Genomic DNA, 14,522 nt, shown 5'->3' on the forward strand with positions numbered 1-14,522 from the left:
TGGCCTATTGAACCTAAACACAGTGTCAGGTAATACTAATTCAGATAAAATTTCACTTGACTGAATGCTTTCCATTCCAAAAAGAAAAAGAAAATCTCCAGCACACAGAAAACTAAATTTGGGAGAGAATAGTTTTAAGTTAGCCTTATCAACAGATTTATTGGTTCGATTTTATATGCCGCCCTTCTCCGGAGACTCAGGGCGGCTTACAATGCGTTAAGCGATAGCCTTCATACTTTTGTATATACCTGCTTAGTAGGGCTTTTGCGCGCGCCCCCCGCCAGCGGTGTTCTTTTTTATACAAAGTCAGTTTATTGCCCCCACAAACCGGGTCCTTATTTTACCTACCTCGAAAGGATGGAAGGCTGAGTCAACCTTGAGCCTGGTGAGATTTGAACTTGCAGTAATTGCAGGCAGCTGGTGTTACTTAACAGTACTTTAGTCTGCTGTGCCACCAAGGCTCTTAAATGATGCTGTTTTCTCCAAGATTTCTTCTTTTTTAAGCTGGAAAAAAGTTGCATTATATGAATCTTACTCTTATCACCTACAATCTGGAGCAATATAATCCAGAAATGTATATCCTTATATTCTACTTCTGAAACAAGGACATATTTGGAAATTTGATTGTTTAAAAAAAGCTTTAGATATCAATATCCTTTGGCTCATTAATAAGATTATAGAATACTGGGTGAGCTTGGCTAGAAGCTCACCCAGTATTCTAAATTCTAGATAAGCTAGGTAGGGCATAAGCAAAATATACAGCACTGGAAATGTTTCAGTTGAAATTACTGTTAGAGACATCCTTTTATAGCATACTTTAATTCTGCCTCTAAACATTGATCGCAGGATATTCACTATTGTTCAAAATCTATGAGGAAGAGCAACCTATTAATCTGAGAGGGGGAAAATGAAATCCAAATTTTGATTTGTGAGTTTTCTCATCCTTGCCAAAGTGCATAGCTCAGAGCATCTGCTTTCTATGCTAGCTGTTCCGCAGATTCAATCTAAATTATTTTCAGTTAAATGGTTTAAATCCCAGATGACTACAGTGACTTGAAAGTTGCTGTTTATGAGGGTAAGCAATAGTGGGGTTAATGGACAGAGTTTAGCCCAGTTGCCCCCAACCTTTTGGGCACCAGGGACTGGTTCTATGGAGAGAGATTTTTCCATGGACCAGAGGGGGCGTGATTTCACGTGCTGCCTGCATCCCGCGGATGGTTCTTCACTTTTTGCACAGCGCACTTTCTGGCATGCCATAGCCCAGTGCCAGACCAGAGATTGGGGACCCCTAGTTTAGCCTAAGTAAACACACAGACATAAGACACACATATAGAAACAGATACATAGACAGACCATTTTTCTATCTTCCAGTATCCTCTATTACTTCAACTCCCAGAATTCCTCAGCCAATACTATAAGGCTGGTGGACTTCAACTCACAGAAGTCTTAAAGTTGCCAAGTTTGGAGACCCCTGCTCTATTGTATTATTCAAGGACAGGAGATGTCTTTTTTTCCATAACAACTTTCTCACACAAGGAATCTTCTTGAAACAGTACACCAGTAATGGTTGTGGGTAGACCCAAAAGGGAATGAGACATCTCTTCACCCATTCAAGCTTCTTTTCTAAACTTTTTTCCCCTGACATCTTCATTTTTCTCCATGCAATAGGCTACTAGAGGAGGGAAAGGTGGCTCTTGGTAAAACTGGCTTCTTAAAAAGGCCTTTTGAAATCAAGTTGAAGATCACAGAATCGCTGCCTATCATGATTGCAGATGCTGAGTCCTGACTGGGGTTTTCCTCCCCTATTTTACCATTTTCTTCCCTTTAGGCATTTTTATTTGCTTGTTTGATTTGTTAAAGATGGTTATTCATTTCATAGAAAAGTAAAAATATGGAACCCAAAGATAATCCTTGCATGGGACAAAATTTCCCTTCCATTGGGTCTTGGACATGGATCACACATGGCATGAAATCATTGACTTTTGTTGTGGTCTGCCAGCAGCCTGTGGAGCTGGCAGAGGAGTCGGACAATGAGGAGGCTGGGGAAGAACATAGGCCAGTCCTGGAGTCTGGGGAAGGCCCGGACAAGGGCTCTGCATCGGAGGCAGAGATGGGGCCAGGGCCATCTGGGAGTGATACGCGGACTCTGGAGCCCCCAGAGTCGGACAGCAGAGAGGCAGAGGAACAGGAGGAGCCTGTTCCTAGTGCACGCATGTGCAGAGCTGCCAGAGGGCAAGAGCAGCTAAAGCAAAAAGGACGACTCAGGAGTAAGACCAGGAGATGATTGGCACTTGGGCCTTTTTGCAGGAAAGCAACGTTGCTAATTCTGTTTCCATCCGACATCTCTTGTTTGTTTCTGAACTTTGTGGGGCTTTGCCAAGTAAGGCCTTTGGCAGGGTGTCAAAGAACATAAAGGTTGGTTCCGAAGGACTTGTTTTGCAACTAATTGAGACTCAGCTAGAAATGAACAAGGGTTGGATTCTACTTACCTTTACTACCGGTTTGCGATGGGATTGGGTGCGTGCGTGTGCTTCGCTCGTGCATGCGCAGATCACCGATGACAATATCTAGGGCAGTGGGTGGGGCCTCCCACCAGTTTTACTACAGGTTCTTGCAAACCGGTCTGAACCAGGGGCAACCCACCACTGGAATGAACATAATTCTCAGCTGTTGCAATAAAATAGGTTTGTTTGGGACTAATTGTGTCTTGTAATGACTCAGTAAGCCTAGGTCACAACAACTTTTGAGGCTGGCCAGCCTTGACAAATGGATGGCAGTTTATGTTCTAGGTACACAAAATTGCATCAAGTACTCTTTGGGACATGCATGTTGGTTCCTTGAGATAATATAATATTCACAGGAAAATATTACTTTTTCCATTTCATTTTCTGGGCACATCCATACTATACTGTAAGTCAGAACTAGTTGGCCTCTAGAAAGCCTTGTAGTATCTTTGCTTCCCTTATTTATTTGTTTGCTCACTGCCACCTCCATTTTCTCTCTAGGCGAAAGCTGTGTTGTTCACGAAGTTAACTTGTTACAGTGTTTGCCAGCTTAACCAGGTATCATGTAAGGAAATCATTTCTAATAAAGTTGGTATGCCAAAGTTCATCATTTTATAAGTGTGGGTCAGGATTCAGTTCACCATGTTAAACTCTCTTGCTGCATGTGATTTTTCAAGCTTTGTCAAAGAACAAAAAGTTCCAGGGATGTGCAAAGCATCACTGCTTGGTTTCCATGGAGACCCTGCTCGTTAGGCTATGGAAATGCTGAAAAGGCCAGAAGAAGACTGACAATACAAGGCTTTAGTGACTGATCTGGGGAGCCAGGCTGAATTAATGAGATTTTTCACAGAGACTTATTAGTAAGGCACTTAGGTATAGCACTTAGGCTCACTTTCGTTTTCCTACCGACAAGAGTTGGAAAGCAGGCCTGGAAAGGTTTAATTGCTATTTTTAAATCCTATAAGATGATTTTAACCTATAACACTTAAAGGGCATGAAGAAAAGCTGATTTATTTTTTGTTTTTGTATTTTTTTAAAAAAAATTCTGGTGTGATAATTTTTTGTTTTCTTTCTTTTTTGCTTTTCTTTTTTTTTTGTTTTTTTTTGTTTTTAGTGAGAATTGCTCTTTATCTGTACCAAGATGGAAAATTCAGTGGTATTTGTTATATTGAGCAGTTAATTCCCACATGCTGAGAACACATTACTGCTCAAAGTAGGTTATCTCAGCTTTCATTTAGAACCAAATGAGAGATGCCGTGGCAGTGGCAGTTACATTTCCTAAGGCTGTATTAATTTATGATTGGATGCTAATACAGACTGTTAATGCTGAAGTGAAACAGGGGCCACTTTTTTCCTTGTCTTCTACTCTCCTTTTCGTAGTAATGGAAGGCATATTTAATAGGTCAGTTTAGCAAAAGCAACAATTTTTTGCATAACTTTTAAAAGATTTCTTTTTTTAAAAAAAAGGAAGCAAAAACTAATATAAACCAATACAAAGTGAGAAAAAGAAAGAAATCAAAGAAAAAACTAAAAGGAAAGAAAAAAAATTAAAAGGAAAGAAAAAAGAAAAAAGATAGGAGTTTTAAACTCCTTTGTAGAAGTTATAAGTACAATTATAAATGGTTACAGCATAGCGTTCTTCTTTCTTTCTATAATCTACCTACCCATCAAAATCATTATTCATAAGTTTATTTCTTCTCTTTTTTCATGCAAAAAAATCTATAGGGGGTTTAGAGTCGGCAGTAAATGTAGATACTGTCTTTTTTCTGATTGGATAAATCAATTTAATCATATCAAGTTCCATCATCTTCATCAACCATTCCTCCATTATAAATAATGTAATTTCCCCCCCCCCCATCTTTGTGCATACAATAATCTTGCTGCTGTTCTCATGTATAAAAGCAATATTCCATGACTTATAAATGTTCGTTCATAAACCACAAAAGAAAAACCTCTGGTTTCAATTGTATATTGATTATTAAAATCCTCCAAATAGATGCATGTATTTGAATCCAGAATTTTCTAGTGTTTTTAATATTCCCACCAAGCATGGAACTTTAGGATATAAGTGAAGTAAAGAGAAAGTATGTGCCTCAAAATATCACCTAGTCAGCATTTTCTACCCTCATTCTCACTTACATTTTGACATTTTGCACTCGTCATTTTTAATTTATAGCTTATTTACAGGGTGCTACATAAGGCTAATATTTAAACATACAGTTATTCATTAAAAGAAGAAAGATATTAAGCAAAGTTTATGTAAAACAGCTTCATCTTAGATTGCTTGTCCTGAGATAGTAGTAGTGATGCTGGGGAGATCAGGCCTTCCTTAAGATGCCGTGTTATTTAATTGTTTTCAGAAACTGGCAGTGTTTATTTTGTATTTACATTTGTGCATCAGAAAAACCTTTGATGGCTAATGAGTTAGAATATTGAGATATTTGCTTTCAACAAAGCTTTGTGTTTGCTGACATCAGCAGCCTCTAAATAGCAGTTATAGTATGAGGGGAAACTGTTCTTACTTACGACAAAAGCAAACAAATCAAAATAAAACCAACTCTCTCTCACCCATATGTTTCTGGGAGATGTAAAACCATAACATTGCTTCTCAGTAATCCACAACAAAGGCACATGTGGGTAAATTCCTCAGATTCCTGTACAGTAGACTAATCCGCTTAATCCCACTGTTAGCTTCTCTGGCAAGAATTTCGCCGTCATTTTTGATTTGGCAGTTGTAAAATCTCTTATTAGTGTTGTGTGTCAAAAACGGCACGAGAGCAGAAGTGTGAGAGCTATTGTGTTTGTTTTCCATCAGCAACAAAACTTTTATTAAAGGGGCCAATGGGGAGGGTGGGTTTTCTGCTCTTAGGTACACTTTTTTTTAATGCTAGTTATGTTTTAATACTCTTTTATCAACTTTCATTGAATTCCTTGCTTTGCCCATTTTCTATTCCCAGATGTAATGAGAGTGAGGGGGTTTTTTAAGAAAAAAAGAAAAAGAAAATTTACCCTAATAATCTAAACTGTCAGTTTTCATTTTCCTCTTAAAGAAGAAAAAAAAAGCCTATCAAAATATTTTCAGGCAATTTTTTTCCTTTTGTATTCTGAAATGATAAATATGAGAGAGAAATTATATGGATTATGAGACCATTGTCTTATGAATTAAAAGGATATGCAACATGTTCAAACAATATTCCAGTGTAAATTATATTAAGTAGTCTAAATGATTCCTGAGGTACACAAATTAATTTTTAAAAATATAGTCCGTCTGTCGTCATCCCCGAACACATTTAGTCTGAAACATTTGCATTCTAGCAGGAAAAGGTTGAAACTGATCTAGGGGAGTGGTTATGGTGCTAGCCCAATAGTGGTGAAAACTTCGTCTTGGTCACACAACCCATCTGAGTGACTTTAAGCTAGTCACTCTTTCACAGCTCTAGGAAGAAAGTAAAGACAAATTCTTCAGGAAATGTTGCCAAGAACACTTCATATAGATTCCAGGAGTCAAGATTGAGTTGAAGGCCTATTGAGATTCTCAGTCATCCAGGTCAAAGTGTTTTTTCAAAAGGCAACTGAACTTTCTTTGTTTTATCTTGAAGAGGTTTCGCTTCTCATCCAAGAAGCTTCTTCAGCTCAGTTCTACAGAACTGAAGAAGCTTCTTGGATGAGAAGCAACATGTCTTCAAGGAAAAACAAAGGAAGTCCAGTTACCTTTTGAAAAAGCACTTTGGGATGACTGAGTTGAAGGCATCATCTTTCAAAAAAAATCAGCCTACTTACACAAGGTCTAGAACAAGATTCCACCTGAAATCCATGTGACTCCCATCCTGTTGGCATTCTATAAGGCCTTGATGATCTGGTTGTTTTCCCAGGCCTTGGGTTAGGGTGAATGGAGTTCCTTGTTAGGGTGAAGTTTTAGCTATGTTTTTATATTGAACATCTATTATATTATGAGCTGCTCAGAGTCCCGACATTGAAATAATTTGGAATGAATAAATAATAAAATCCAAATGTGATCTGCTCATCAAACTCACCTAAAGGTTAAATTCCATCCTACCCATTTCTAATTCCATCAGAGCCATTGCACTGGTGATGTCTGCAAACTACAAGTCAGAGTAGTAAAGAAGTCCAGCTTGTTGGTACAACCAGCATATTAATGTCCACTGTCGAAGCACTCCCTTTAATTGTTTCCAAGTAAAGATGTCCTAATCAGGAAGGAAAAACTTAGCAACTTCTAGTATATGATTCTTCTAATACATTGAAGATTAAAGTCCATCGGCTATCTTTTCCAAACCCTTCATGCCCATGTCCTGTCCTGCAACTGGTACCATGGTACGAACATAGACCATCATCATTCTAGCCATTGTCTATCTACTGTAGGTTAAAGGTCTCTTCTGCATGTTTCCAACCTATACGGTCCTGAGCTATCTTTTGCCAGTTATCTCCACAATACTTGCTGATGTCGTCGATCCATCTTGTTTTAGGCCTCTTTTGTGGATGCTTTTTATCAAGTGGGATCCATTCTATGACTGCCTTGGTCCACCTGCCATCAGTTCTTCTTGCTATATGACCAGCCCATTTTCATTTCAATTCTTTCACTCTCTTCATGATATTGTATACTTTCATTTGTTCTTGAATGGATTAGAGATTAGACAACATAGAACATAGAATAATAGAGTCGGAAGGTACCTTGGAGGTCTTCTAATCCAACCCCTTGCTCGAGGAGGAGACCCTACACCCGTGATGGCGAACCTATGGCACGAGTGCCACAGCTGGCACGCAGAGCCCTCTCTGTGGGCACACGAGCCATCGGCCAGCTCATGTCCACTGTGCATGTGCACGTGCCTCCTGCCTGCCAGCTGATTTTCAGGATATGCAGGGGGGTGCATGTGTGGGGGGCAGGGGAAGCGGCCGGGGGAGTGGCGTGCACGTTCCGGAAGAGCAGAAATGGGCCCTTTTCCGGCCTCTGAAGGGGCCTCCGGAGCACGGGGAGGCTGTTTTTGCCCTCCCGGAGGTTCGAATTAAGCCTCCGGAGCCAGAGGAGGATGAAAAATGGGCCTCCCAGAAGTTACGGAAGTCCGGAAATGGGCCCGTGATGCAGGTTGCTAAAATTTTTGAATCCCACCCCCCATGTGCATGCATGGTGGGAAGGGAGTCAAATGTGCATGCGCGGGAGGAGTGGGGAGGTCATGCACATGCATGAGATGTGTGCATTGCATTATGGGTGCCGGCACTCATGCACACTGTCACGCATATACACACACGCTTTTGGCACCCAAAGAGAAAAAGGTTAGCCATCACTGCCCTACACTATTTTAGACAAATGGTTGTCCAGTCTCTTGTCTCTACCATTTATACCAAGCTATAAACAAATAAATTCAATTAAGAGAATGAGTTATATTGATATGGTGAGCTGCCCATTAAAAAAAAGATCTGACTTGACTTAATTAAGTCCATAATAGGAGTACATTTCCACATGAAAGACAAATGCAGTCTTGTCTGCTAAACATATTCTTCATTTTGACAGGTGAACGGGCTGTTTATAGCAATTATAGGTTGGTCCTATAACAATCATGAAGTCATCTTCTACACTTCTTTGGGGAAGTTTTTGTTTTAAATAAGTGTATTAAGTTTGATGCTTCAAAGAAATATTTAATTATACAAGCGGAAAGAAGACTTGAAAAGACTTTAAGAAAAAAGGTACACCTGTCCCTTAAGTGATTAAAAAGAAAATAGTATGGCGGCAGAAAGAATTAAGATAATCACTGAATAGGAGAATGTATGCTGATAAGGAGGTGTGTTAAATCAGATACTATTTAAACCTTGGGTTCAACGAGCTGAGAAAATAAATAGACCAGATGACTTCAAAGTAATATTTTTTGTGTGTTCTGAGCAAAATTAAGTATTTGAAGTCAGTTAGGACACTTCAAAAGTACTCTAAAGGAAACAGGCTGTCACAACTGGAGCAGTATGTGGTTTTGACTACAGCTACTCAGAAGAACATCTAAATTAAGCTCAGTTTATTCCAAAATGGCTGGATTGTCTATCACACTCAACAAAGCAAACAAGAAACGTGCATAATTTGGGAGCTTTCTAAATAAACCTATATTAAAAAATTTAAGAATGAGTAATAATTGCTCACTGAGACATAGTTTTGCTATAGCACCCACTAAAGCACCTGATAAATTGACCTCATGCCGAGAGTCCTAAATAGGTAGAATTCAGTTTTTGTTTCTCCAAAAAATCTCTCCCATATAATCCTTTCTACACAATGGCACAACTGGTGAAAACTAGATTGAACCTTTATCATTTACCAATAGGCCCTAGATGGTTTTTTGGATACATAGATTAGACCCAGGACAAAGAATATATTTTCCTTGATTTGGCAAAGCAATAGTTTCCCCAAAGAGGCCAGTGTCAAGTTTATCTGCTATGGGCCTAACAACCTCAAGGAGATTTCAGATTGCACTTTTTCTGATCTTGTAAGCAAAAGAATCATCTGGAGCCAGTCGGGAATGGGATAAGTTCAGGGTCATTGGCCACTTCAAGCTGGTACAGGAACATCCCTTCCCCAGTTCCCCTCCCCTCTGAATAGGTCCATTATTATTGCTCCATTCCTTTTTTTTTTTCTCTTTCTGGTATCTTCCGTAAGAGCAGAACAGGAAAGAGAAGTCTCTCAGAACCAGTCACCTTGGCAAGCTATCTGATAATGTTTGTCCCTGGCTGCCACCTCCTCATCATGCAGAGCTCATCTGCTATGGATGAACTATTAAACCGGGATAGGAAGAACCCTGGTGAGTGCTGGATGAACTATAAATACATTTCTGCTGCAAATCAGGGCTATCTGGATTGCAAAAATCTGACCAAGTTGGAATTTTCTGTACCTCTTTTCCACTATCCAAGAGCTATCTGGATCTGGTAGCTCTGCTGTAAAACCCAGAAGCACTATCTTCTGCCCTAATATGGGGACAATGATAGGTATCAGTTCTAAGTCATCAAATGCCACCCTATCTCTGCAAGATGTTCAAGATGGGTGAATTCTCCTAATCAACAGGTCATCTCCCATAGCCAGAAGGGCAGCAAATGTGAAGCAATCTACTAAGAGGATTCCAGTGCAGTATAAAGGAAACCAAATATTATCACAAGTCATCAAGGAAATGCAATAGCAGTAAGGACAAGAGAGCAGAAATGGATACTCTATTTAGATTCATAACATCAAAGCATATATTTTCTTTGATTTGGCAAAGCAATAGTTAATCTCCTCAAAGAGGCTGGAGTCAAGTTTACCTTCTATGGGCCTGACAATCCTGTCATTTTTTTTTCCCCTGCTAGTATAGTTTTCTGTCAACTAGAGATTAGACCTATCAGCACTATGGAGTCCTAGAGGGAATAGAAGATGGCCTTGAGGACTGGAGGAAGACTGCTTTCCAGCCAATGATCAGATAAGCACATCTTGAGCTGATTTCTTGAAACTATCTTGAACAAATGTCTGAGACATGCCCCTCCCTTATTCAGATGAAGATCAAGAGCATGGAGATTCAGATTTGCAAGATTCTTAGCCATTCCAATAAAAGTACTGTTATAAAAGTATACAATAAAAGTACTATATGGCATTAGTCTGAACTATCTTATAGAGCTGACAAGAGGAAAGCTCTATAAAACTAAGAGTAGTGTCAGCCCTACAAAGTAGATCAGGTCAGAAAATAGACATACATAAGCTTTGAATTACATTTATTGCAATGGTTACAGTAATAGACTCTTGCAAGTCTAAATTCACTTCCTTCCTTCCCCTTTTATCTTTTTGTGAATTGGGGGAGGGGCTTTTTCAACATGTTCAAATAAAGATTTTTTCCCCCTTTTTTGAGGAGCATTTGCTTCATTTATATCCCATGTTAAACATAAATGTAGCATAACAAAAGATCGATAAATTTCTATTTTGGTTTAACTATAGATCTATAGTTAAGCCAAAATAGAAATTTAACAATCTTTTGTCTAGCATTTTCTCTGTTCTTCTGGAATTATTCTAAACCTTAAATGATTTTTTTCCCCTCTCAATTTCAGTACTGTCAAGTTATCCAAAATAATCTTTCCTTTCTCTATAATTTCTGTCGTACTTTCTAAAACTTCCACTTTGTCAATAATTTGTTTTAGGTCTCTGGCCAGTTGCTCTACAGATTCTTTAATCTTCTTAACTTCTTTTTCCATTTTTAATTTTTTTTTATTCTTGAGAATCCTTGAGAATCTTTCTTCCATTTCCTTTTTAAAGCATCCAAACTATTGGCAACCATTGCAATCATTTTTTTGTCAGATTCTTCAAATATTTTCTGCAATAAATCTGGTAAAATGCCCTTATATGTAAATTGCTGTAATAATCCTCTCTGTCCTCCTAATTTGGCCTATTGTCCTGTGGTTAACATTGTGAGAAAGTGAAAGTATGTTAATTGGTAAATTAACATACTTACATGGTAAAAATAAAAGGCAGGCTTTTTCTGTTTTTTGTTTCTTTAGAGAAAAGATAGAGAACACTTTAGTCCAAATTTGTTCTTCCTTGTTACAGTCACACAGTTTAGCTCATATTACCTTTATCTTCTTATTTTGTGAAATCTTGTCTTTAATAATAAACAATCATTCAGATGAGAGGGGCAGTGTAGAAATTTGATTAAAATTTTTTTTTAAAAAAATCAACATTCCTACAAAGGTACAGTTTGTTATCAAATCAATGTTGCTATTTTCAAAGGCACTTTCATAAAAAATTAATTTCATTTTCTAAAATTACCTTAATCAATGTACAGATAATCCTCAATTTATGGCCATAATTGTGCTCAGAATTATGATCATAAGTCCTGGCAGTCATCACGCAATCAAATCCAATTTTATGATCTTTTTGCAGAGGTCATTAAGCAAATGGAGCAGCTGTTAAATGAATGCTGTGGTTATTAAGCGAACACAGTGGTTGTTAAATGAGTGCATTATACCCAATGAGCATTTTTTTTTTCAGAAACATGAGGTAAATGTCAGAAATAGGAGAGAAAAAATGACAAAAATTCTGGTCACATGATTTCGAGATGCTACAAACAGCTGAAATTGTGAACCCGGTTCCCAAGCACCCAAAATGGGATCATGTGACTCTGTGTGTAGTGTGTGTGTGTGTGTGTGTGTGTGTGTGTGTGTGTGTGTGTATGCACAAGCACCCAAAGTGGTAGGAGCTTTGAAATCATGTCATAAGTATTTTGGGGGGTTTCAGTCGTAATTTTGAATGGTCATGCAGTGAGAACGACCAGTAAAACTTTCTTAAATCACAATCTTGTGAAGCATTTTAACTTAAATTTAGAAAAAGGACACCTTACCGAGAGTCTTTGATCTTCTATGCCATTCAGAATATCTCTCTTAGGTTGTAAATTAATTAAATCCAAAGGTGTCTGAGAAAGTGAGGCTTTCACCTATTAAATGTCAGGGTGTACAACAGTTCATCCCTTGATTCAACTCACAATCAACCACAAGAAACTCAATTTCTGTGATCTCCCCTAAATTCTTCTGTCAGCCAGAATCTGTCAGCTGGCCCCAGATTCTACTGCTGTGTTGACCGCTCATAGAGATATCTAATCTAGTACCATCAGTCCTTATTCAGAAACCCCCCAAAAATGGGTTTTCAGATATCTTTAGATCACCTTTTGGACAACAGACCTTTAATATAACATAGCACAAAACCTTTTTTAAAAAAATCTAAACAGAAAATCTCCATCCCAGTCTCTTATTTTTGCATTGCAATGGCTCGTTCTACAGAAACTTGCATATTGTAGTAGTTATGGCCACCAGTAGAATTATATTAACTTAAAATCAATAGTTAGAAGCTTTCTTTTCATGTTGGATTCAAACAGAGATGGTTCTAAATTCAAAGCCCGGGATCCATCATACCTTTTTAAAAGGCACAAATGTACATTTATAGATAAGCAATAAGGGAGCAATTAGCTAACACACGGCCCTTTATGCTATCATTTATCTTCCTTTCTTACCCTAGCATTCTGCTCAATTCATTCTCCACTTCCCAGGCAAATAGTAGCACCCGCCATACCCCTTGCAACGTAAATCAGAACCATCCATCAGTTTTGTTCTTAAAGCACTCAACATGTATTTGACAAGATGTGAATGAAAGTGTTGGTTTGTTTCTTTTTCTGAAAGTGGTGTGCAACTGACAGGTCTTTATAAAACATACTGGCCAGTGAATCAGGCTGTCAGGAGACGGGAGAAAAGGAAATGCTGATTCTCTGTAGCTCATGCATCAACTATAAAAAGCACCTGAGACTAACATGTACTGATGGGATTTAGGTGTTGTTCATCCTACTCCTGTATGCCGATATGTATGACTGCATGAATTTATACTATTGTTTATGGGATGATATCTTCCTTTAAGTTCTGGGAGTGTACACATGCACAAGATCTGTGTGTGTGACTTTTATTAAAATTAGTCACTTTGCCAGGTGGGCATCCGCTGTTTGTCAAGCTTAATTCTCGTCAAACTTTTAAAAGTTCTTCTGATTTCCTAAATTGAAAGCAGTTCACCCCTACCCAGCCCATACATTTTACCTTGAGCTCTGCCTACAAAAAAAAAAAAAAAAAAACCAGTTGGTGACGTCAATTATGTTGGATCTGCAAAGTGGTATCCTCATCTATCTACACAAAGATGGCCACATGAGAACTGAGGAGCAGAAAATGCAGCTTGCTGTGAGAAGACTATAAATTCTGTAATAAGGGGGCCTTCCTCCTGGGCTTGGCCATCTATCCTGTAAATATTTTACAGTCTGAGTTCATCTGCTGGCTGCTAGAGAGATTTTTTGGCTGCGATCCCAAACTGATGCAATTCTCTTTTGTGACTAGGACATTTATTATTACATAGACTGCATTTAGGCACTTGGTACGTGTATCAATAATCAGACTCTGCATATATTAGGTTTAGGGGTATTTTGGGGTGCTCTTCTACTCAGCATAACCTATGACATCATCTGAAGAAAGCCACTAACAGCATCTGCGAGCGTGCAACGTGTGTCTTTAGGTTTTTTCCATTCTTTTCCTTCTCCTCTTCTACCTTTCCATTTCTACCAGCAATCTGTCAAAGGATTTTGCCTTTATCTCATCTTACACCAGCTTTGCAAACAAGCATACAGTGATTAATGTGCTGTAACTTCTGGGTTTTTTTTCCTCCATATTTTATTTTACTTGAAGCAAGCAAAACAAAAAACAAACAAAAAAAAACCCCACCGCTAAGATAAATAAACCAACCTTCCAAAACCAGAATTTTCCAGAGGTGGAAAGAACACCCCCCCCCCCATCCATCGTTGTTTGTTGCCTCAGTAAAGATAGCACAGGGCAAGGATGAAGGAATAAAGGGAGTCATTCCAAGATAAACAGAAATTTTGGCCTCTTTTTTCCCTCCTACATCTTAACCTGACTGTGCCATCCTTATAGGATTAACAAAATCTCTCTGAATCTCCCAATCTATTGCAGAACTGGCTTCCTCTTTGGGAGACCTAAATTAGCAAAACCCTTGCTAGTTTTATTGCATTTCAATTGCTACTGCAGAGCTTGTGACAGGAACTGGTAAAAAAAAGTTTATTGCTGTCCTGGGTTGATAGTAACAATAAATCAGCAGATAAAATGTGAAGCATGTCATCTTGACTTGGCAGGCAGGCAATAGAACTGAACTTTCTGGGTTACAATGACTGTTTTCCTTCTGGATAGATTAAGGAGTGGCTCTATAATTTGTCATATGTTGAGAGGGGAGAGAAAAGAGAAATAAGGAGGAGAAGGAGACAATGTTTAGAAAGACAGGCCTGGAATGTTAACAAATGTGGCCTGATTGATAAGTCAGCAATAAAAGGAAACTTTAGGCCGTTTGTGTTGCAATTGCAGGAATATTTGTCACCTATATTTATCAATTTAGGTCTCCTCCTGCAGAAATCATTGAAACTGATATCGGTCTTAATGTACTTCAACTATATCTTTGGACCGGTTATCCAAATA

Source organism: Pantherophis guttatus, chromosome 3 (genome assembly GCF_059756535.1).
Source record: "Pantherophis guttatus breed Tessera chromosome 3, ASM5975653v1, whole genome shotgun sequence".
Classification (NCBI taxonomy): domain Eukaryota; kingdom Metazoa; phylum Chordata; class Lepidosauria; order Squamata; family Colubridae; genus Pantherophis; species Pantherophis guttatus.